Genomic DNA, 23,002 nt, shown 5'->3' with positions numbered 1-23,002 from the left:
TCAATACCTGAAGTATCTTCTCTTTCCTTCAGAATAAAAGTTGAAGTTTGTATAAGGAGCTACTGAACCAGATCTCTTCAGTCTTATGTCCAAATCTATAAACTTTGTACCTAATACATGCCCTCTTCCATCATATATACAATTCTATATGGAGGAAACTATGAGCCACCCAGGAACCCATGAGCCACTCCCTGAACTCCCAATATCCAATCAATTATTTATGAAATCCTATTCACTTTTACTTCCTGATAGATGAAAAGCTGTTATTATTTCCTTTCATTCACTGTTACTCTCCTCTAAAATTATGTTATTCCCTACCTAAATGACTGCAGTAGCCTTCTAATCCTGTCTTTGAATAGTAGCTGCTTCACTGCCTTGCACTCTCCACCACTTATAGGATGTAGGGACAGCTAGAATGAACTTTCCGAAATAGAAATCTGATCATACCACTCATGTGTAAACCCCTTCCATTGCTATTTTCATAATTCTTAACTTCTAGCAAATGACCTTTCATGTCATCTCTGATGATCTGACCTCTGATCACCCATCCACCTCTTCTACCATTCTCTGGGCTCTAGCTCCAGCTCATCTCCCAAGTCCTTGCAGTTCCCATAACTCTATCCATGCCTACCTTCATTCAAATATGCAAACATTCCAGTTAGCAGCACCTTAACTCGCCAATTTCCAATTATCTCTTTTTTCTCAGCTCAGATACAACTTTCCCTGAAACGTTATCCCCAATCCCTCTTGACCAGGTCATTTCCATCTACTATTTGTTTCCATAATCCTCATCTTTTATAGTACTTTCCTCTGTCACTTACTGAATATAGCAAAGATAATTTATCATGTTTTTAAAGTCTATTTAACTTACTAAACTATAAAAATTTGAAGAGGGATTGTGATTATTTTGTTAAACATTTTATCCCACAGTACGCTTTCAGGTGATTATTGAATAAATACATCTCCATTGATTTCCACTTAAAGTTTAAAATTTCTACTAAGGTGCCTGAAATTTATTATGTCTTTTTTTTTTTTTTTAAACCCTTTCTCTCCTGCATGTATCTCCATGATGGGGAGTGTAGCTTCCTAAGACTATGTGGGACACCTGCAGGAGGTGTCACCTATGGCTCTTTGTATTCTATTCTAGACTGAAAACTCCTTTATTCTTTCTGCTCCTTGATAACTGACTTACTCAGACAGGTACTTCCTGAGGCAGCCTTCATTTATCTCCATGAGGCTACTTAAGGCATAGCAGGTTTACCTCTTGAAGATATGGGACATTTCTGCTTATTTTAGGTTCTTTTGCAGCTCAGAAGAACATTGACAGCTGTCCTTTCTGTATCATCTCATTATCCAACTGTATGATCCCTGCGATTTCTTCACCTGCCCAGGGCTTTACCTGGAAAACGAATTGCAGATTCCTTTTACTGGTGAACCATCATGTCTATTTTGTTTTTGTTTAGGTATAATTTCCTAATTTCTAAGGGAATGCTCACTTGTGTGCATGCACTCTCTCTCAGTGAACGAGGTAAATTGAGAATAATTATTTCTACAACACCATCTTACTAGCATACTATCCATGAAGGAGACTACAAGCCTTTTAAAAAATTCCTATTCCACCCATGATTAAATGAACCTGAGAGAGGGAAGGAGGTACATAGTTAATAGTTGGAGTTGGGAACATAGGCAGTGGGGAAATCATCATTGTGTGTGAGGGAAGACATCATCCTGCTACCTACTTACACCAAATACTAGAGAACACACGGCCATGGTCTTACACCATTTTATTACTAGAAAGAAAACATTAATTTGCATGCAATTAAAGAAAAATTCTGTCCACTGGCTTTAGTAGGTCTCTACTATTGGACATTTTCATTGGAAAGTGTAAAATCTAGAAAGAAAGAAGAACTAGATTGAAGCTTTGAGCTGCCTTTCTGTTTTTCTACCGGAGACCTATATTTACATTTTAACACATTACCACTTCATTTTTACAAACAAAACAAAACAAAACAAAAAAAGTCACAAGCCAAAAACCACACAGACAAAAATACACTCTAATGGGCCACCCTGTTATTCAAAGATATCTTGGAAGATTTCAATATGAAAAGCAGAGTTTCAAGACAATAAAGAGTGAAGTCATCCTGCATAAAAAAGCATTTTCTTCATTGTAGAATGATTTTTACCTTTGCAATTTATGTATTCTTTATCAAAAGTTATCCAGAGTAAAGCTAAAGTAGCCATTGGACAATGAGAAAGAATGAAAGGGAATCACCTCAGGCTGGATAAGAATTTAGAGGGGAATGCACTTGTGTGAAATTCAACCTGTGGTGGAGTTCCATGCTGAATGTCTCAGACTTTGCAAATAGGGCAAACATTTGCTAATATAAATGAGAAGGATAAACATATTTTAATAGATTATCCTGGTTGTAATGGCAGAAGACAGAGACAGAGATGGTCAAATTAAAGGAGTGGAGAGATAGAGCTTTTTTTTTTGTCTGAGAGTAGATATTCCAACTTCCACCCTGAGAAGAAAAAATCCTTGGGTGATGTTATGGACTAAACTGTGTCCCCACCCCCCAAAAAAATTTATGGCGAAGCCCTGACCCACCATGTGATGCTATTTGGATGGGGTCTTTGGTGGAGAATTAGGTTCACATGAGGTTATAAGGGACTTCGTTATGAGATTAGTGACCTCACAAAAAAGATACCAGAGAGCTTCTTCTCTCCCCCAACCTCCCATCCCATGTGAGGACAAGAGAGAAGGCTGTAGTCTGTATGCTGGGAAGACCACACTCAGCAGAACCTATGCATACTGATTTTTTGGAGTTTGGACTGCCAACATCCAGAACTGTAAGAAAAGAAATTTCTTTTGTGTCGGCCACCCAGTTTTTTTTTTTTTTTTAAGATTTTATATTTATTTATTTGACAGAGATCACAAGTAGTCAGAGATGCAGGCAGAGGTGGCGGGGAAGCAGGCTCCCTGCTGAGCAGAGAGCCTGATGCAGGGCTCGATAATGTGTAGACACTGAGTAGACAGGTTGAAAATGTGCAGTCAGAAATAATGAATAATTCAAGGAAATGGCAATACTGTGTGAAGAACTTTTGGGAACACCAATAAAATCAACAAGGAGATCTTCATTCAATTCCAGAAAAAAATAAAACAAACAAACAAACAGGCAGCTGTCATGAAGCCATAAAGTATACTTCTCCCCCAAACATTTTTCTTCGGCCAGGGAACATCTGGAGCAAGAGTCATATTCTAATTTTCCTTTTGACAATTCATTTCTCTCTTACTGGTGAGAATAAACAGAATTTGTCAAACTTCCTGGACGTATTCCATGTCTTTACTCTAAAAGAACAATTGCTAATGCAATTCAACAGGAGTAACATCTTTAGTCAATTTAGACACAGTCCCATAATACAATAATTTAGGCATAACTGTAAGAGATTTTCACATAAAAAGACTTCAAGCCTGATATCCCAATATGGATCAATACCATTCTTATATTTCTAACTAGTAAGTATTTCTCACTGAGCTTATATGATCCATAAGATTTTAAATAATTAACATCATAGGCAATGATAAATTAAAAAAAAAAAAAACCATCTAGATAATAGGCCAAAAAAAAAAAAAAAACCCTTTATGCATTTATTTGGGTTTTAAATAACCAATAATATATCTGACATTACATATCTGTTTTTCAGTGATAAAAGGATATTTAACCAGGTCACAATATTTAAACTTACTGAAGCAATTTGATGAAATGAAAAAGGTATTAATTTAAACATAGAAACATTTTATTGTCTTTTGTTAAAAAAGGAAGAAATACAATTTCCGTAACAAGTGAAGATTTCTACATAACATCCTAAAAGTAATATTATATTAGACTAAAAAAACAAAATACTAGATTAAAAATATATGAAAATCGTGGCACCTGGGTGGCTCAGTAGGTTAAGGGACTTACTCTGGGTTTGACTCAGGTTCTAATCTCCCCACCAGATCAGCCCCTTCTTGGGCTTTGTGCTCAGTGGAGAGATTGCTTCCCCTCTTCTTTCCCCCCTGAACATTTATCACTCTCTGAAAGTAATCTTTTAAAAATGTATGAAACTTACAAAATAATGTAATAAAAACAGAAAAATACTAACTTGGTTTCATCACAGTGGTACTGAATTTTAGTTTAGGTGTAGAAGCTTCTAATAAAATATAATTAAGTCAATACTTAAGAAATTAGATAAAATCACTCAATAAGATCACTGAATAAGAAATGAAGTTTATAGATAAATACAATATAGGTGAGAGAGAAGTTCCATGCTAAGTGCATGTATGTTACACGTGATGATGTCAGGTTTATCACTTTAGATTCCTCCTCGATCAAATTTCACCCTCCTTATCATACATCATACTGTGTTCAACAGTGGCATCTAAAGATTATTATTTGTTTTATTCCATGTCTGTTTCATTGTACCCCAATTACTTTAAGACCAACAGCTTCTTGAGGATACAAACTATACTTTGTTCTCTATTCAGTTATCCACACCTTCTAAGATTTTGGGCTCATAGAAATGGCTCAACAAATATGTGCTGAGAAAAAATTTAGAGGAGGCATAGCTTAAGGAAATAGAAAATTTTATACTAAGAATGTTATAAAAGAGCTTTGATGAAACAGAGCATACAAGTAAATGTGCTCATGAATTTTATGCATTTGGAAAGAATACTAGAATGATGAAAAATAGTACAACTGAAGAAAATGAATGGAATTGTTCTAATAGACAACTATGGGCCCTTGCAAAATTTATAGAGAAATTTGACTGACTTATACTTCCCTCCTTCTGTAGTAAGTATACTGTCCAACATTATTGCTGTTGATCAGGAGTGAGCGAAGAGTGGCAAGATCTCACTTCTTCTTTGAGTATGAACTAAATAGATATTAGATATTCAAAACATTTTAGTTATGCAGAAGAAAAACATAAAGGCCAGAAAAGCTGCAGGGGAGGGGACAAAAATGGAGTGAAAATAAATAGCACTTTGTAGGCTTACAGCAAGCCCAAGAGTGATCCAATCACTAAGAGTTAAATCAGCACAGAATGATAAAATGTTTGCAAATCACATAACTGATAAGTGATTAATAAAATCACTGGATAGGATGTGTAAAGAACCCCCAAACTCAACAATAAGAAATCATTTTTAAAATGGCCAAAAAATTTGAATGAACATTTCTTTAAAGAAGCATACAAATATTCAACAAGCACATGAAAAGAAGCCCAGTATGACCAATTATTAGAGAAATGCAAATCAAAATCACAATGAGATACCACTTCACAGCCATTGGGATAGCTATTAAAAAAATCAGAAAAAAACGTGTTGGAAAGAATGTGTAGAAATTGGAACACATAAAGATTGCTGGTAGGAATATAAATGGTGCAGCTACTGTGAAAATCAGAATAGTGGTTCCTCAAAAAATGAAACATAGAATTACTATATGAAGGTTTTACTATATGAACAATTCTCCTTTTGGAAATAGACCCAAAAGACCTGACAGCAAGAACTCTAACAGACATTTATATACCAATATATATAGCAGTACTACTTACAAAAGGAAAGAATCGGAAGCAACTCAAATATCCACTGATGAAATAATAGAGAAAATGTGGCATACATCACATTATTACTAAATGTTACTATTAAAATCATCAATTTTATCTTTAAAATAATAAATTTTGTTACAGACCACAATTTAAAAAATTTGGCTTTTATTAAATACAAAAAATATAGTCTTAAGTAATTCAGCTTTTAATTAAAAGTAACTTCAATTATTTGGAATGGTCAAATATTTAGCAAATACTACCTTCATTTTTCTTTTCTTCTTCCTTCCTCCCTCTATTCATATCTTTTCTCCTGGCTTTAAAAAATAATATTGCATGTTCACATAGGAACACATACACACAATATTCACTGAGTCTTTTGAAAACTAATAAACATATATAATGCACAGCAGAAAACTCTATAATTTACTGGTGTCATTTACTAAGAAAGGATGTTATTTAAATCTGGTTATAGCAAGCAAAGATGAAACATAAAGATGTTCAACTTACTGTTCCTCTTTGAGAAAAGGAAAAAGAAAAAACAAAATACCACCCAAAACAATCAAATAACAACAGAACTAATCCAAAGTGTCATCCAGATTTAACACTTCTGTAATTTTACTCCCATAAAGTGACTAACTTTATTTTATGGAGAGGATGAGTTGCATTATTTTATTTCTGTGCTTATTTATTGAGGTATAATTGACAAAAAATAAATGCAAAAAATTAGAGTATATTTTGATACTGTGAAAAATAATAAAAGAATACATCTGGAGTGCTTGGATGGCCCAGTGGGTTAAGCCTCTGCTTTTGGCGCAGGTCATGATCTCTGGGTCCTGGGATGGAGCCCCACATCAGACTCCCTGCTGAGCAGGGAGCCTGCTTCCCCCTCTCTCTCTCTACCTGCCTCTCCATCTACTTGTGATCTCTGTCTGTCAAATAAAGAAATAAAATCTTAAAACAACAAACAAACAAACAAACAAAAAAACACATCGGGGTGCCTGGGTGGCTCAGTCACTTAAGCGTTGGCTTTTGGCTTGGTTTATGATCCCAGGGTGCTGAGATAGAGTCCTTCATCCCTCATCAGGCTCCCTGCTCAGCCTGCTTCTCCCTCTCCTCCCTGCTCATGCTCTGTCTTGCTATCTCTGTCTCTGTCACTATTTATCAAACAAATGGATTTTTAAAAAATCTTTTAAAAAAATCATGAAAATGGAATGGGGAGGCCAGAAGAGGGAGACCTTAAGTGTCACCTATTGTCAAGAATCACTGGCCCAAAAGGAAGAGGCAGCTCTTGAAAGTTACTACTCCCAGTAGGAGGAAGAAAGGATTCCTCCTCACCTGGCAAAAGTCCAGCCAATGAGAGCAATAGTAAAACAAAGCCAATGAATAGCCACACCATGCTCTAATTCCTGGTTTACTTCAATGGACTTTTTGTTTGTTAACAGCTCTCTCAACTCATCTTTTTCTTTTTCCTTTTCTCCCCTGAAAGAGCAATCCTCTCCTTTATTCTCTGGACTTTCCTAAGATTTTACCATACTTTGCCTGTTCCAAATTGCAATTCTCTGCTATTTCCAAGTAAACCCATTTTTGCTGGTAAAATAATAGATAGCTTTATGTTTAAGGTCAACAGTACCTTTTGACATAGGTATTGCTCCTATGAAACAATCACTGCAATCCAGGTAATAGACATAGATATCACCCCAAAATATTTCTTTGCGACATATTTATTTTCTCCCTCCTGCCCAACACACATGTACTCTTCGTTCCAGGCAACCACAGATCTCTGTCATTAGAGCTTTATTTGCATCTTCTAAAATTTTATATTTGTAGAATCACTGAGTATGTGTTTCAGTTTTTGTCAGACTCCTTTTCTTTGAGCTCCATCAATGTATTTGCATTATCAATAATTCATTCCTATTTGTAGCTGAGTAGTATTCCATTATATGTATACACCACAATTTGTTCTTCCAAGCATCTGCTGATGGACCCTGGGACTGTTCTCCATTTAGGGTTATCACAAACAAAATTACTATGAACACTCACTGGAAGTCTGGCTCTAAGCTTTCTTTCTCTTAAATACTTAGAAGAAGAGTGTTTCATTCACACGGTATGTGTATATTTAACTTTATAATAAACCTCTAAAATGTTTCCCAAAGTAATTGTATCATTTTATATTTTCACTGGTCATGAGTGAGAGTTCCAGTTCCTCCTCCTCTCAAGACACTTGCTAATGGTCAGTTGTTTTTATTTTAGCTATTCTACTAGATAGTGATATTTCTTTGTGGTTTTAATTTTAGTTTTCCTATGATTAATCATAATAACTATCTTTTCAAATTCTTATTTGCTTGTTTTACAAATGCGTGTGAGGGATGTTTTAAAGCTTTTTTTTTTTTTTTTGCAAATGAACTTTCCATTATTCCAGCATCATTTGTTGAAAACAAAACTACCATACTTCCACTGAATTGTACCTTTGTCAAAAATCAGTCTTCCATATATATCTGTATCTTTTATAAGATTCTTTGTTACCTAGATCTAGTCATTTCTTTGTAATAAAAATTTGCCTTGATCACTGTAGATTTATGTAAAGTTTTGAGGTAGTGTTTACCTTGAAATCAGGTGGCTTTCTAGCTCTCTAACTTTGTTCTTCTTTTTCAAGTTGATTTCATTGTTTTAAGTTCTTTGCATTTCCCTATCAATTTTTGTAATGGCCTTATCAAGTTATACAAGAAATCTTGCCAGGTGTGTGTGTGCATGTGTGTGTGTGTGTGTATGTGTGTTAACAACACAAAAACACAGCATTAAATCTACTATCTCAACTATTTTTTAAGTCTACATTTCAGTAGTATTAAATATACTAACATTCTTGCACAGCTGATATCTAAAACTTTTTCACTTTGCAAAACTATAATTCTACAACCATTAAATCCCCTTTCCCTGCAAACTTTGACAATCACCTTTCTTCTTTCTGTTTTTATGATTTTGACTACTTAAGATACTTCCTATCAATGGCATACAGTAGCTGTCCTTATGCGACCAACTTATTTCACTTAGCATAATATCCTCAATGTTACTCCACAATATAGCACGTGACAAGATTTCCTTCTTTCTTAAGGTTGTCTAATAGTCTGCTGTGTGTAAATAACACATTGTCTTTATCCATTCATCTGCTGATGGACACTTGAATTGCTTCTACCACTTGGCTATTGTGAATAATGCTGCAATGCATATGAGTATGCAAATATGCCTTGAGCTCCTATTTTAAATTCTTTTGGAAATACACCCAGAAGTGGGACTCCTGAATCCTATGGTAATTCTATTTTTAATTTCCAAGGAAATCTCTAAGTTTTTTCCATAATGGCTGTACCATTTTACATTCTTACCAACAGCACATAAGGGTTCTAATTTCTTCACATACTCACCAAATTTGTTGTTTTCTGTTCTTTTGATAGTGACCATCCTTATGGGTTTAAGGTGAAATTTTTTTTTAAAAGTAAATAATCACACCTGAATGGGCTGCATTATTCGAGAAGGGCACATGGGGATGTGGAGTTAATAATGTGAAGAGAGTTGGGACCTGAGGTCGGGAAAGAACAGCCTCCTCTCCCCATACATGCCCACTGCTCCATATAAAAAATAACCAACTATGAGAGAGCAGCTAAGACAGCTACTTAGGGCAGGGAAGGGAACAGGGAACCTTAGGGCAGTGGAAGGTACCACACCTGTGCTGGGCAGTGCCAGTATGGAGAATATGAGTCTCTGTATCTTCCACATAGGTCTATGTAAATACATAGAGAGAAGTTTTTCACTTTTCCCTGCTCACCCCTCTATTCCACACTGCTTGTGGCAGTCCCAATTCCTCTTTCCACACTAGAGAGAAGGGAAGGGGATGATGAGCATGTCATCACTGAACTGTGATGAGACCTGCTTCCATCAACTTTTGGATCTTCTGTGCTATTATAGGATTCAAGTGTTTGCTGAGCACCTGGGGGTCCTTCTGCATCTGTTCCAGGATAAGCCACATGGCCGGGTCACTCATTACTTGCTGCACCTCAGGTTTGGCTATGGCCCATCACTGCATGTCTTTGGGGCTGTCTGGCAGTTGTACTGGGCAATCATACAATGTTGGTAACTGTCTGCCACTTCCTTACTGATGGAGTCCAGATCTAATGCCTTCTGGTAGATATCTGTGGCTTTTGTGTAGTCCTTCCTTGCTTCCAGTGGAGCTGCTTTCCATGTGTAACCCTTGATGAAGGTTGGCTCCAGCTGGATACATTCCTCACAGTCCTTGAGTGCCAGCTGAAACTCCAGGAGTTTGTACAGCTTCACTGCTATACAATTTGGCCTCTTTGGATTCTGTGTGATGGCTTCTGTATAAAGCTTACTAGCCTGGAGATAGTCTCCTTTCTGAAAACATTCATTACCTTTGTTCTTCTCCTTCAAGGCTAGGTCGGGATTGATACAGGCCAGCCACTCTTGCTTCTTCAGAATTTTCTCTGCCTGTTGGCATTTCTTGAGTACATCTGGGGTTCAGTCTCTGCCAAAGACTTGCTATAGAAATGGATGACATCCTTGTACTTTTCTTCTTTGAGGCAGGAGTTGCTAATTTAAGCATAAGCTTTGGCAATCTGTCATAGTCTTCTCAGTTTTCTTGCCCCACTTCAATGGCCTTCTTACTGTATAGTTGCCTTTCTTAAAATGTAGGGCTGCTTGATTGGTCATGTAAGTCGTGTTGGTGGGTTCCAAGTCCTGGGCTCTGTTACAGGGCTTCAAGGCTGTGTCAAAGTTTTTCTTCCTGTAGGCCTCGTTCCCGAACTCTTTCCCTTTCAGTGCCTGCTTCTTATTCTTCTTCCACTGGTCCTGGCTTGGTGTCCTTCTAGGAAAGAGGAGATGGGGGAGGTGTTCCAGATTCCTCCTCTCATTCATACTGCCCATATAAACTCCCAGCAGGACACTGAGAGTAGTCAGGATCTGGGGATCTCAGTTTTGTGTCCAGGTCAGATGGCCTGTTTTGTAGTTATCAGCTCGATCAGCTCCCAGTAGGTAGGATCAGTGAGCAGCATCCTTGTTCGGGGATGACTCTCCAACTTCTGGTACAGACTGGGCATGTTTAAAGGGTTCATAAAGTTCCACTCTGCCAACCTAGCCTCCATATTCTGTAAACCCTCTTTGAGCTGAAGATTATTTTCTTCATCTTTTCAAACCTTTTCGTAGGTTTCCTTGGCTTCTTCAATTTTGTTTAAGAACTTGAGCTGCTGTCCTCCATGAATAGCCCTTGCCCTAGTCAGGCATTTGTTCCATGCTCCCAACCCTCATTGTGGTTTTGACTTTCATTTTTCTTATGATTAGTGATGTTGAACATCTTTTCATATGCTTATTGGCCAGCCTGCTGGAATTTTGATTGGGATTTCCTATGCAGCCATAGATCACTTTGCGGACACCTGATATCTTTTTTTTTTTTTTTTTAAATTTTTTATTTTTTATAAACATATATTTTTATCCCCAGGGGTACAGGTATGTGAGTCACCAGGTTTACACACTTCACAGCACTCACCAAAGCACATATCCTCCCCAATGTCCATAATCCCACCCCCTTCTCCCAACCCCCCTCCCCCCAGCAACCCTCAGTTTGTTTTGTGAGATTAAGAGTCACTTATGGTGACACCTGATATCTTAACAACATAAGAGTCTTCAGCCTTTATACTCATTTAGACTCTCTTTAATTTCTCTCGGCAAAGGGGTTATGTCCTTTTTAGTGTACAGGTTTAGCACCTCTTTCATCATATTTATCACTAAATATTTCATATTATTTGTTGCTAATTGTTTCAAAATTCATTTTGGGGTTGTACCTTGGTACTATATAGAAAACATTTGATTCTTCTGTATTGATATTACTAATTTGCTGAATTAACTTAATACTTGTAGGTTTTGTTGGTTATATTTAATTTTTTTTGTTTCTAAGTCCATTGTATTTCTTCATTGGCATTCAGGTAGTCTGTGAGCAATATTTATTTCTTTCTTCCTAATCAGTGTGACTTTTTTTTTAATTGAAGTGGGTACAATCTCTAGTACAAAATAAACTAAAACTGTAGAGAGGAGAAAATCTTGCTTTCCTCCTGATCTTAGAGGTCAGTAACTTCCATTAGTAAGTAGTCATTCATTATAGAGTTTTTTAAAGGTACAGTTTATTAGGATTAGAATATTCTTTTGTTATTTCTATATTGTTGATATTTTATAGCAAAAATAGATGTCGGATTTTGAAAAGTGCTTTTTTCTGTGTCTCTTAAAATTATCATACAGTTTTTATGTTTAGTTTGATATGATAAATTACATTGATTTTTATTATTGATTACTAAATTGATTACTAAATCAACTTTTTACTCCCGGGATAAATCCTACTTGGTCACGACAACTTTCTTTTATATTGCTGGATTCAATTTGCTAAAATAGTTTATATCACTTAAACTTATATTTATGTGGGATAACAGTAATTTGTTAGCTCCTAATCTGTTTCTATGATTAGTATTAGGGTAATTTAGGTCTCTTAAAATAAACTGAAAAATATTATTATTCTGCAAATTTCTGAAAATACTCTGCGTGGAATTGTATTACAATATTTTCCCTAAAGTTTGAAAGAATTCACCATCATTTTCATAAACACTTATCACCCTCTTCAGATTGTGAAATACATAGGGATATAATATCATTCATTTCTGGCACTGGTAATTTGTATATTCCTACTTTTTCCTTGGTATTTAGTTAAAAGTTTAACAATGTTATTGGTCTTCTCAAAGTTATAAGTTTTTGGTTTTTCTTTTTCTAAATTTCATTTTATTGATTTCTCTTCTGTTTTCATTATTTCTATTTTATTGTTTAAATTACATTTACAGTTTATTTTCTAGTTTCCTAAGGTATAAATGTTATTGATATGAACCCTTGTGTCTTTATGTGCATTTCTACTATGCATTTTGTGCTATAAATTTCTCCTGAGGTGTGTTTTAACAATAGCCAACAATAAATTTTGATATATTGTATTATTTTCATTTAGTTCAAAATATTTTTTAAATTGAACAATGCCTTTTTTAGAACTCTATTACTATCTTTTTCAAGTATTTATGGGAGATATCTCAAAGAGATGTATGTTGATTTTTAATTTAATTCCACAGGTCACAGAATATATTTTATAGAATATAAATAGAATTTTTAAATGTTATTAAGATTCATTCTGTGACCCAGGATATATTTATCATATTGGTAAATGTTTCATGTGCAACTGCAAAAAAAAAAAAAAAAAAAGAGTATTCTGTTGTATGTAGTGTTGAATAAATATCAATTAGGTAAATTTGGTTGATAGCATTGTTCAGATAATCTATATCTTTACTGATATCCTGTCCACTCTTTTTACCAATATTGGAAATAGGCTATAGCAATCTGTAGCCATACAGGTGAAACTGTCTATTTTTTATAGAATTCTTTTTAGTTTTTGCTCATGTGTTTGGAAGGTCTGTTAATGGATGCATAGACATTTAGGATTTTTAATTAGTTTTCAAAGATTTTATCTATGTATTTGAGAGAGAGAGAAAACATAAGTGGGGGTGGGGTGGAGCAGAGGGAGAGAGAGAAGCAGACTCTCCAATGAGCAGGAAGTCCAACTTGGGGCTCTATTCCAGGACCCTGAGATGATGACCTGATCAAAGGCAGACACTTAACTGACTGAGCCACCCAGGCATCCCAAACTTTAATTACTTTAGCTTACTTTTTCATTATGCAATGATTTCTTTTGCCCTGAAAACATTATTTGCTTTGAAATTTATTTTATCTGAGAATATAGGTACTCCAGCTTTCTTTTGATTAAAGTATGTTATAACTTTCCTGTGTTTTTACTTTTAATCCATTTCTTTATATCTTGAGTGTGTATGTTAAAGGTAACAGAGTTTTTTCTTGCTTTTTCATTCAGTATGATAATCTATTCCTGTTCCTGGAGATTTGGGGCCAATGACATCTAACGCTGTTGTTGGTGTGGTAGGTTTAAGTCTATCATTTTGCTATTTTTTTCTAGTTGTTTTAAATATTCTTTGTTCCTTTTCTTTCTTCATTCCTTTTTTCTCTTTTTTCCTCCTCTTCTTTCTTGTTCTTTTTTTTCTTGCTGTATTTTGGATTGAGTATTTTTGTGATCATCTTCTACTGTTGGTTTGTTAGCTACAGTTATTTTTTATTTCAATGGTACTTTATATTTTATAGTATACAGCTTTAAGTTATCACATCCTACATACAAATGTGCTATCAGAGGTATAGCATAAGAATATTTCAAAAATATTCCATTTCCCTTTTTCCATGTTTATGGTACTGCTTACTTACATTTTATGTACATATCTATATCAACTCCAGAGTATTATTTTTGTTTAAACAATAATCCATCAACAACACATCATTACCATTTATCTTGCTATTTTTTCTTCCTGGGGATCCATGTTTACACCTGGTATACTTTTCCTTCTGACCGAAGGATACTGTTAACATTTCTTGTAGAGTATACCTGACAGGGATTGATTTTTTCAACTTTTGTATTTCTGCACATGATCTTAGCCAAAAGGTCGAGAGGCGATCAACTTTTGTATTTCTGAAAATGTCATTTTTGCTTTCATTATTTTAAAAGCTATTACAGAGGTCTTAGAATTCTGTGTTGATATAATTTTCTCCTTTTATAATTTAAAGATGTTGCTCCACTATCAGCTCAGTTACAATGTTCCTGGCAAGAAATCTGCTTTCTCTTTTACCTTTGTTCCTCTGTATACAATAGGTCTTTCTCTGACTGTTTTTAAGATTTTTTTTCCTTATCACTGGTTTTATGGAATTTGACTATGATGTACCTTGCTGCAATTTAGTTTGAATTTTGTTTGTGTCTGGGATTCACTGAACTTCTTGGATCTGTGGGTTCACAGTTTCTATCATATTTGGAAAAAATCACATTTCCTCAAATTATTTTTCTATCAATGTCTCCTCTCTTCTTCAAGGATTTTATTATACTTATGCTCTTTTCTATTTTATTGATTTTTACATCTTTAAAAAAAAACTTTTAGAAACTCTTCCATGTTATGTATTTAAGCAATGTTAATTTTTAGTTAACATTTTCTTCTGCAATAATTAATCGGCCATTTATTCTATCCATAGCAACTGTTCCTCAGATGTTGGCATTTGCATCTTCAGAGTAAAGTTTTTCATACCCTCAATACATCTACTTAAGTTTTTCCATATGTGAAATATGGTTAATTTTTAGTAACTTTCATTGTCTTCACCTAATTCTAACATCTGTAAAAGTTCTGAGTCAGTCTTGATTGATATTTTTTCTTTTTCTTTTTCTTTTTTTTTTTTTATTACAGATAATATTTTCTTCCCTCTCTATGTTTGGTAATTTTGGCTGAGGGCTATATTTATTTGTTCCATATAAAGATTCTTGAGCATTATTGTGTAACACAGTTAACTTGAAGTTTTTTTTGCTTTTATAAATTTTAAAAAGGTTTGCTTTTTAAAAATTTGTTAGGTAGATAAGAGCAGTTCTTATTGTCCGCTACAGAGGCAAGAAACTTAGTATTCCCCACAATGCTGTGAGAATTTAAAATAGTCTAGCCTGGCTATTGAAGATTGGTACTTTTATTGGTCCCATGTGAGCTCTGAGTGTTGTTCCTAATAATCTACTGGGTGATTCTCCAATGTAACTGTCTTATACAAATGTTTGGGTCAATATTCTTCATAATACTAGTAAGGACCATTTCAGATTTCTGTGGTTCTTTATGTTGCTCTTTTATTTCCCATAATCTGGTTTGTGGACTGTAATGGCCTTGTTTTCTGCAGATTCTTAGTTTCATATCCTCCACTCAGAGAGATTACTGGCTCTACTTTTGTTCCCCTTATTTGTATTGCAGCTTGGAAACTTTGTCATTGGTAAATTGGGACAGTGGTACAGCTCTCTTTATTTCTATTCTCCTTTAGTGACTGATATCAATTATCCTTAAAACTATTATCCTGTGCATTTTGTTTTTTTTATTTTTTCAGTCAGGACAGTGAATCTTATGACTGTTAGCCCTGTTTGGCCAGATACACCCATGTGACTTCTATCACTGGAAAGTTAAAAAGTGTGAACTTTAGGGGTACTGACAGAAGCATTCACCAATAGACAAAATCTCTCTTTCTTGAAATTATCAAAACCAAAATAAAGGAATGCCTTAAGGCTCCTCACAAGGGATACATACCACTGAATTACAACTATATCAATCCCTGAGTCTGCCTCAGATTCAGGCAATAGACATCTGCACTGGCACCTTGCTTGAAGGATCCTGGGTCATAATGTTAACACTATACTTTCTGGTTTGTAAATTTTACATGCCTTATTTTTCAGAACCCAGTATACATATTCTTGGTAAGACATTATTATTCCTGCTTTACGATTTGAGTAATTAAGGTTTATGTTAATTTAATTTTCACTAGCTGACAGTAAATGTTAGACCTAGAACTAAAAGATTAAAATCCATATCATTCTTTTTTTCATGGTTATCTTTTTAAGTGAGAACATTTATGATCTACTCACCTAGCAATTTCAAATATACAATACAGTATTATTAACTATAATCAGTTTGCTGAACATTAGATTTTCAGAACTTATTTACCTTATGCCTAACTGAAAGTCTGTACTTTTGACCACTATCTCCCTAGCCCCCACCCCAGACTCTAGCAATTGTCATTCTGCTTTCCACTTCTGTGAAGCCATGCCATTCTTTCTTAAAGGGTAAATTTCATCTCATACTTTGCAGTATCACTCTGACAGCCTCATCTGGGGATATCCTTACAATTAAAAAAAAAAAATACTTTACTGAACCCATACATGGAGAGCTGAGGACACAATAACTGACTAAACACTGACATTTTTTTTAATTTTTTTTATTTTTTATAAACATATATTTTTATCCCCAGGGGTACAGGTCTGTGAATCACCAGGTTTACACACTTCACAGCACTCACCAAAGCCCATACCCTCCCCAATGTCCATAATCCCACCCCCCTTCTCGCAACCTCCCTCCCCCCAGCAACCCTCAGTTTGTTTTGTGAGATTAAGAGTCACTTATGGTTTGTCTCCCTCCCAATTCCATTTTGTTTCATTGATTGATTCTTCTTCTGCCCACTTAAGCCCCCATGTTGCATCACCACTTCCTCATATCAGGGAGATCATATGATAGTTGTCTTTCTCTGCTTGACTTATTTCACTAAGCATGATACGCTCTAGTTCCATCCATGTTGTCGCAAATGGCAAGATTTCATTTCTTTTGATGGCTGCATAGTATTCCATTGTGTATATATACTACATCTTCTTGATCCATCCATCTGTTAATGGACATCTAGCTTCTTTCCATAGTGTGGCTATTGTAGATATTGCTGCTATAAACATTCGGGTGCACGTGCCCCTTTGGACCACTACGTTTGTATCTTCAGGGTAAATACCCAGTAGTGCAATTGCTGAGTCATAGGGCAGTTCTATTTTCAACATTTTGAGGAACCTCCATGCTGTTTTCCAGAGTGGCTGCACCAGCTTGCATTCCCACCAACAGTGTAGGAGGGTTCCCCTTTCTCCGCATCCTCGCCAGCATCTGTCATTTCCTGACTTGTTGATTTTAGCCATTCTGACTGGTGTGAGGTGATATTTCATTGTGGTTTTGATTTGTATTTCTCTGATGCTGAGTGATATGGAGCCCTTTTTCATGTGTCTGTTGGCCATCCAGAAAAGACCTCGAATAGCCAAAGGGATATTGAAAAAGAAAGCCAACGTTGGTGGCATCACAATTCCGGACTTCAAGCTCTATTACAAAGCTGTCATCATCAAGACAGCATGGTACTGGCACAAAAACAGACACATAGATCAATGGAACAGAATAGAGAGCCCAGAAATAGACCCTCAACTCTATGGTCAACTAATCTTCGACAAAGCAGGAAAGAATGTCCAATGGAAAAAAGACAGCCTCTTCAATAAATGGTGCTGGGAAAATTGGACAGCCACATGCAGAAAAATGAAATTGGACCATTTTCTTATACCACACACGAAAATAGACTCAAAATGGATGAAGGACCTCAATGTGCGAAAGGAATCCATCAAAATCCTTGAGGAGAACACGGGCAGCAACCTCTTCGACCTCTGCCGCAGCAACATCTTCCTAGGAACAACGCAAAAGGCAAGGGAAGCAAGGGCAAAAATGAACTATTGGGATTTCATCAAGATCAAAAGCTTTTGCACAGCAAAGGAAACAGTTAACAAAATCAAAAGACAACTGACAGAATGGGAGAAGATATTTGCAAACGACATATCAGATAAAGGACTAGTAACACTGACATTTTGAGTCAACCGTAGCTATAGTATTCTCCTTTTCTGGTTTTAACATCATCAGGATTGCTAGGAACACAGAGATGGCATTAATACAGATGCTTTCTTATGCAGACATTCAGACTGTCTGGCTGCCTGTTTAAAGCTGAAGGACATTATCACAGTTTACAAACAGCCTCCCTTTTAAAATAAAATACCTTGCTAACACCTTGCATGCTAAGTTAATGCCAGTGGCATTTTTAGAAGCAGAGTTACTAACCTCTGAGAGTATAAATTTAATGGAAACCCTGACAGCTTCCTATCTTTAACTAAGAGAATGCTGTCAATGTTAGATGGCATTCTCTAGGTAGTAACGATGAGGTCAGCTCTGTACAGCAAACTAATTGCAAGATGAGTTTCTGCTGACAAATTATAAACTGCACTTATATATGCTATACAAATATAATGTAGTTCAGTGCATTGGATGGATGCAGCACAATCAGTAAGAGTCATTACTTATATTGAGTAAGTTGAAAATTGCTGTTCCTAGCACTTTTTAGACTACTGATGTGTAATACATATAGTATTCATATATATCACTGTGAAAATACAATCATCTTTGTTTCTGACTCTCTTAAAACTAATTTATATCAAAATTAAGATAATTTTCAGACTAGAATGTGCCAAGTATAGTACATGAGCTTATCAATTATAATTGTCTTAATCTAATTGTAGGAACAGAGGAAGTGATGAATTGTATAAATGAAATTATCAGGGAGCACAAAAATATTCTGTTGAGCCTACCTATCTGCCTTATATTTTTCCCAGAAGCAGAAATGATTCTTTTTATTTTTTTAGTTTAGTTTTCTTTGATAAAATAAATTTAGATGTTAAAGTTTTTCATAATCTTTACACTGGTTATTTAGTGATGGAGGTAGAAAATCAGATAAAAATAGATAGCAAAGGTAAGACATGTAAAATTTAAATCCTGAAACTTGATTACTTAACATCTCCATGTTATATTACATTTTATTTTAACTCTTCTAAATAACAGAAAATTATTATACATTTGTTATATTAGAAATGCAGGCTATAGTGTATGTTCCAGGGTTTTGTTTATTAATTTATTTATTTTTGAGAGAGACGGAAAGCACGCATGAGTGGGGGTCAGGGCAGACAGAGACGGACAGAGAGAATTCTCAAGCAGACTTCCTGTTGAACGTGGAGCCCAATAAGGGGCTTGATTCCAAAACCCTGAAGTCAGGATCTGAGCCAAAATAAGAGCCATCCACTTAACCGATTGGACTACCCAGGCACCCCCTCTCCATAGTTTCAAGAGGGATTGAGCGGTCTTCTTCTTTCAAGATATGTGGAATGGGTTTTTTATTATTCATTCTTTTTCTGCATTGCAGTGACTTTAAAACTTTTTTGCCCAGAGTATGTAACTACTTTTACTTCAAGTCCAGTAAACACATTTGTGTCTAGGTGAAACAAAGGTATGATATACAATTCTTATACTTTGTGTAATATATTCTGATATTTTCTATTTTATTTCATTCTATATTTACTGTTCTCATTGAAAATACCATTTCTGATATATTAAATTAATCTCACAACCTTAAAACTCTGTCTTTGAAAAGCAATGATCCATAAGATATATAGAATAATCCTTTCCAGTATTTTTCTACTATGTGGAGAAATAAATAATATATACTCTATTTGAAGTAAGTAAAAAGTAAATTCTCAATTTTCACCAGTAAGTACCTTATTCACGTGCATTTGAATATAGTAAGCAGCTTGCATGCAATGTTAATTTATTGGTTTTCCCACTTTTAGGGAGTTTGATAAAGGAATTTATTGTTTGTACCATTAGGTTTATTTGGTTAGAATTTGTGTTGTATAATCCTTAAGTAATCATTTTCATACAATTATTTGACTTCTATTTCTAGTAATATGGCTAGAAAGGTCTATCTTAAAAAAATTCTTTCCTTAAAAAGAACTGAAATGCAGATTAGATACTTAAATTTAAAAAGATGCAGATTAGATGCTTAAATTAAAAAAAAAATCCTCAAAGAACTAGTAATATAATAAACAGCAATCTAAATTCAAAATAAAATCAGTATCTCCAAAGGTTGAAGGGAAACTGCATTTGTTCTGAGAGCATTTGTCCAACTGATGCCCTCAACTTTATATTTGACAGAATTGTGTGCAGGAGACTAGAAGTGAGGAGACAGAAGTCAAGGCTCAGATCTGCCCAAGCAAGAATTCTAATAAGGTGCCTTCTGCCCCATAAAGTTAGGATGCAAAAGGCAACAGCCACAGAATAAGTGGGAACCAGTAATAAATCCACATCCTACGTCCAAAGGTTGTAGGAAGTCATAGCATTAAACAGTTCAAGCAGAAAAAATACTTAACGAACAATAGAAAAAATTTTTCAGAGAAAAAAAAATTCTTCTATATGTAAAAAACAAAATAATGAAAGCTAAAATCTCATTTGATAGGCTGACCTGTAACTAATTCATGGCTGAGAACCAGCGGTTAAATGGAAAATAGGTAGGAAGAAATTATCCAGAATTTGTTCAAAGACATAGGTGGAAGGAAAAAGAATGATTTAATACCAAGAATTCAAGGTTCAATGTATTTTAGAAAATATTCAATTCACTTCACTAACAGATTAAATAAAAATTATGACCTTCCAATAATTTAACAAAAATTTATAAAAATTTTTATGTATTAAAGAACTTGATAATATTTAACATTCTTAGTCAGCTGGGAAAAGGAAAAACATTTTCTAAAGGTAATACAGGTATGACAGAGTGGGAGATGGTTTGTTCAGTTTCCCTTTCAATAAAGCATATTCTGCTCCAGCAGCTAGAAGTGTTTTCAGTTGTCTCCAACTTCAGATCTTTCAGAGTTTGGCAAAGTTCAGAGAGCTGCCTCACTCAAGGGTGTCCCAGCTTTCTGGGACAACCTGTATCCAGTGACATCACAGTAAGTGTACAATAAATAGGACATTTAGCCTTATGTGAGACAACTTTGATAGGGTATGTATCGCTAGAGAATCCCACTGAGTCACCTACAGTTTATTGGAGATACATGTAGTTTGACCTCTACCTCTGCTCCATCTTATTTCCTCTAACTCCCCTCATATGCGTTGATAATTGAGAATATCCTGAATGTCAAACCCTCTCAGGAATTGCTTCTAGGGAACCAAGGTATGATAACAGTCCATCTAATAAAACCACATCCTATAGTAAATATGCTGCATGGTGAAACATGGAAAAAAGTAATCTTCAAAAAAGTCGTAAAAAGAAATAAATGGTTGAAAAGTCCATCAATGGCCTTAAAACATCATTTTTTAATTTAATCCATAGCCATTTGCATTGGGATTCTAGTCCTTCCCACTAAAGGGATGAAATTCACTTCCCTACACCTTAATCTCAAACATGCTCAGGTGATCTGTTCTAACCAACAGGAAAAGACCTAAATGATACACCAGTTTCAAGCCTACATCTTTAAATTCCTATAGGTATACGTTATTGTTCATTGTCACTTTTAATCATCTTTGCAATAAATAATCTAGTCAGTTCCATAAGACAAAGAATAATAAAATAACAGTACTAAGAAAAATAAAAACAAAAATTTAATTACTTGCAAATGATAACATATTTGATAGAATATCAAATAGTCTAAAGAATTACTTTCTGATTCAAAAAAGAATTTAAAAAGGTTTCGGGGTACTAAAATACCACGCAAACTTATACCCATATATCCCAGCAATATTTTTAAATGAAGCAAAGTAAATAGTTAAAATATTAAGTTTGGAAGAGAGATTATTTTAAGAAGTATAAAAATTGAGATAAAATTTGAGATCTATCCCATAAAGTTTTAGAAGTCCTCAATGAAAAATACAAAACCATTTGTTAGGACTAAAGATGAATCAAAACATGGAAAATTTTGGGGTGTTCATAAACTGGGTAACTCCATATTGACAATTTACACTCTCTCCAAATTAATGTATAAATTCAATGTAATCCCAATCAAAATTCAAAAAGGATTATTTAAGAATTCGAACAGTTGATAAAACAATCTGTAGAACTCTGTACTACAGAAGTACAAAAGGTCAAAAAATACTTGCTTGAAAAAGAAAAGTGAGATGAGGGACTTGATGTACAGGCAAACCTGTTTTATTGTGTTTTGTTTTATTCTGTGGGTTTTTTTTGTTTTGTTTTGTTTTGTTTTTTACTTTTTTAAAAAACAAATTGGAGGGCGCCTGGGTGGCTCAGTGGGTTAAGCCGCTGCCTTCGGCTCAGGTCATGATCTCAGGGTCCTGGGATCGAGTCCCGCATCGGGCTCTCTGCTCGGCAGGGAGCCTGCTTCCCTCTCTCTCTCTGCCTGCCTCTCCATCTACTTGTGATTTCTCTCTGTCAAATAAATAAATAAATAAATCTTTAAAAAAAAAAAAAAAAAAAACAAATTGGAGGTTTACAGCACTCCTGTACTAACTCCGTTGGCACCATTTTTCCAAAAGCATTTGCTTACGTCGAGTCTCTGTATCACATTTTGGTAATTCTCACAATATTTAAAAACTTTTTCATTATTATTATATTTGTTACAGTGATCAGTGAAAAGTGATTATGACTTGAGAGCTCTGATGATGGGTAGTATTTTTAGTAGTATTTTTAAATTAAGGTATATACTTTTTATGTAGACACTTTATTGCACATGCAATTGACTAAAATATATATATATATATATATATATATATATATATATATATATATATATATAAAGTATAACTTTTATATGCACTGGGAAACTCTCTTTATTGTGATATCACTATCACTGTGGTCCGGAACTGAATCCACTATATCTCTGAGGTATGCCTGCACAAGGAATCAAGATATATTATGAATGTGTGATCTTGCTGCAAGTATACACACACAGACAAGTGTATGAGAATAAAAACTGAAACAGCCATGCTTAGATGGGCACTAGATATATAATGTAAGTGGCAGTGCAGCACAATGGGGAATGAACATTTTAATTAATTGTGCTGAAATTACTGAACAATAC

At 34.9% G+C, this 23,002-nt stretch overlaps 1 pseudogene; it reads right to left on the bottom strand.

The window, feature by feature from the left end:
* Positions 1-9,406: 9,406 nt before the first annotated feature.
* LOC131813588 (stress-induced-phosphoprotein 1-like) lies at positions 9,407-10,896 on the bottom strand (annotated as a pseudogene).
* Between the last annotated feature and the right edge of the window lie 12,106 nt (positions 10,897-23,002).

This window comes from Mustela lutreola, chromosome 13 (assembly GCF_030435805.1).
Source record: "Mustela lutreola isolate mMusLut2 chromosome 13, mMusLut2.pri, whole genome shotgun sequence".
In the NCBI taxonomy this organism is placed as follows: domain Eukaryota; kingdom Metazoa; phylum Chordata; class Mammalia; order Carnivora; family Mustelidae; genus Mustela; species Mustela lutreola.
This window is presented reverse-complemented; position numbering and strand designations above follow the sequence as displayed.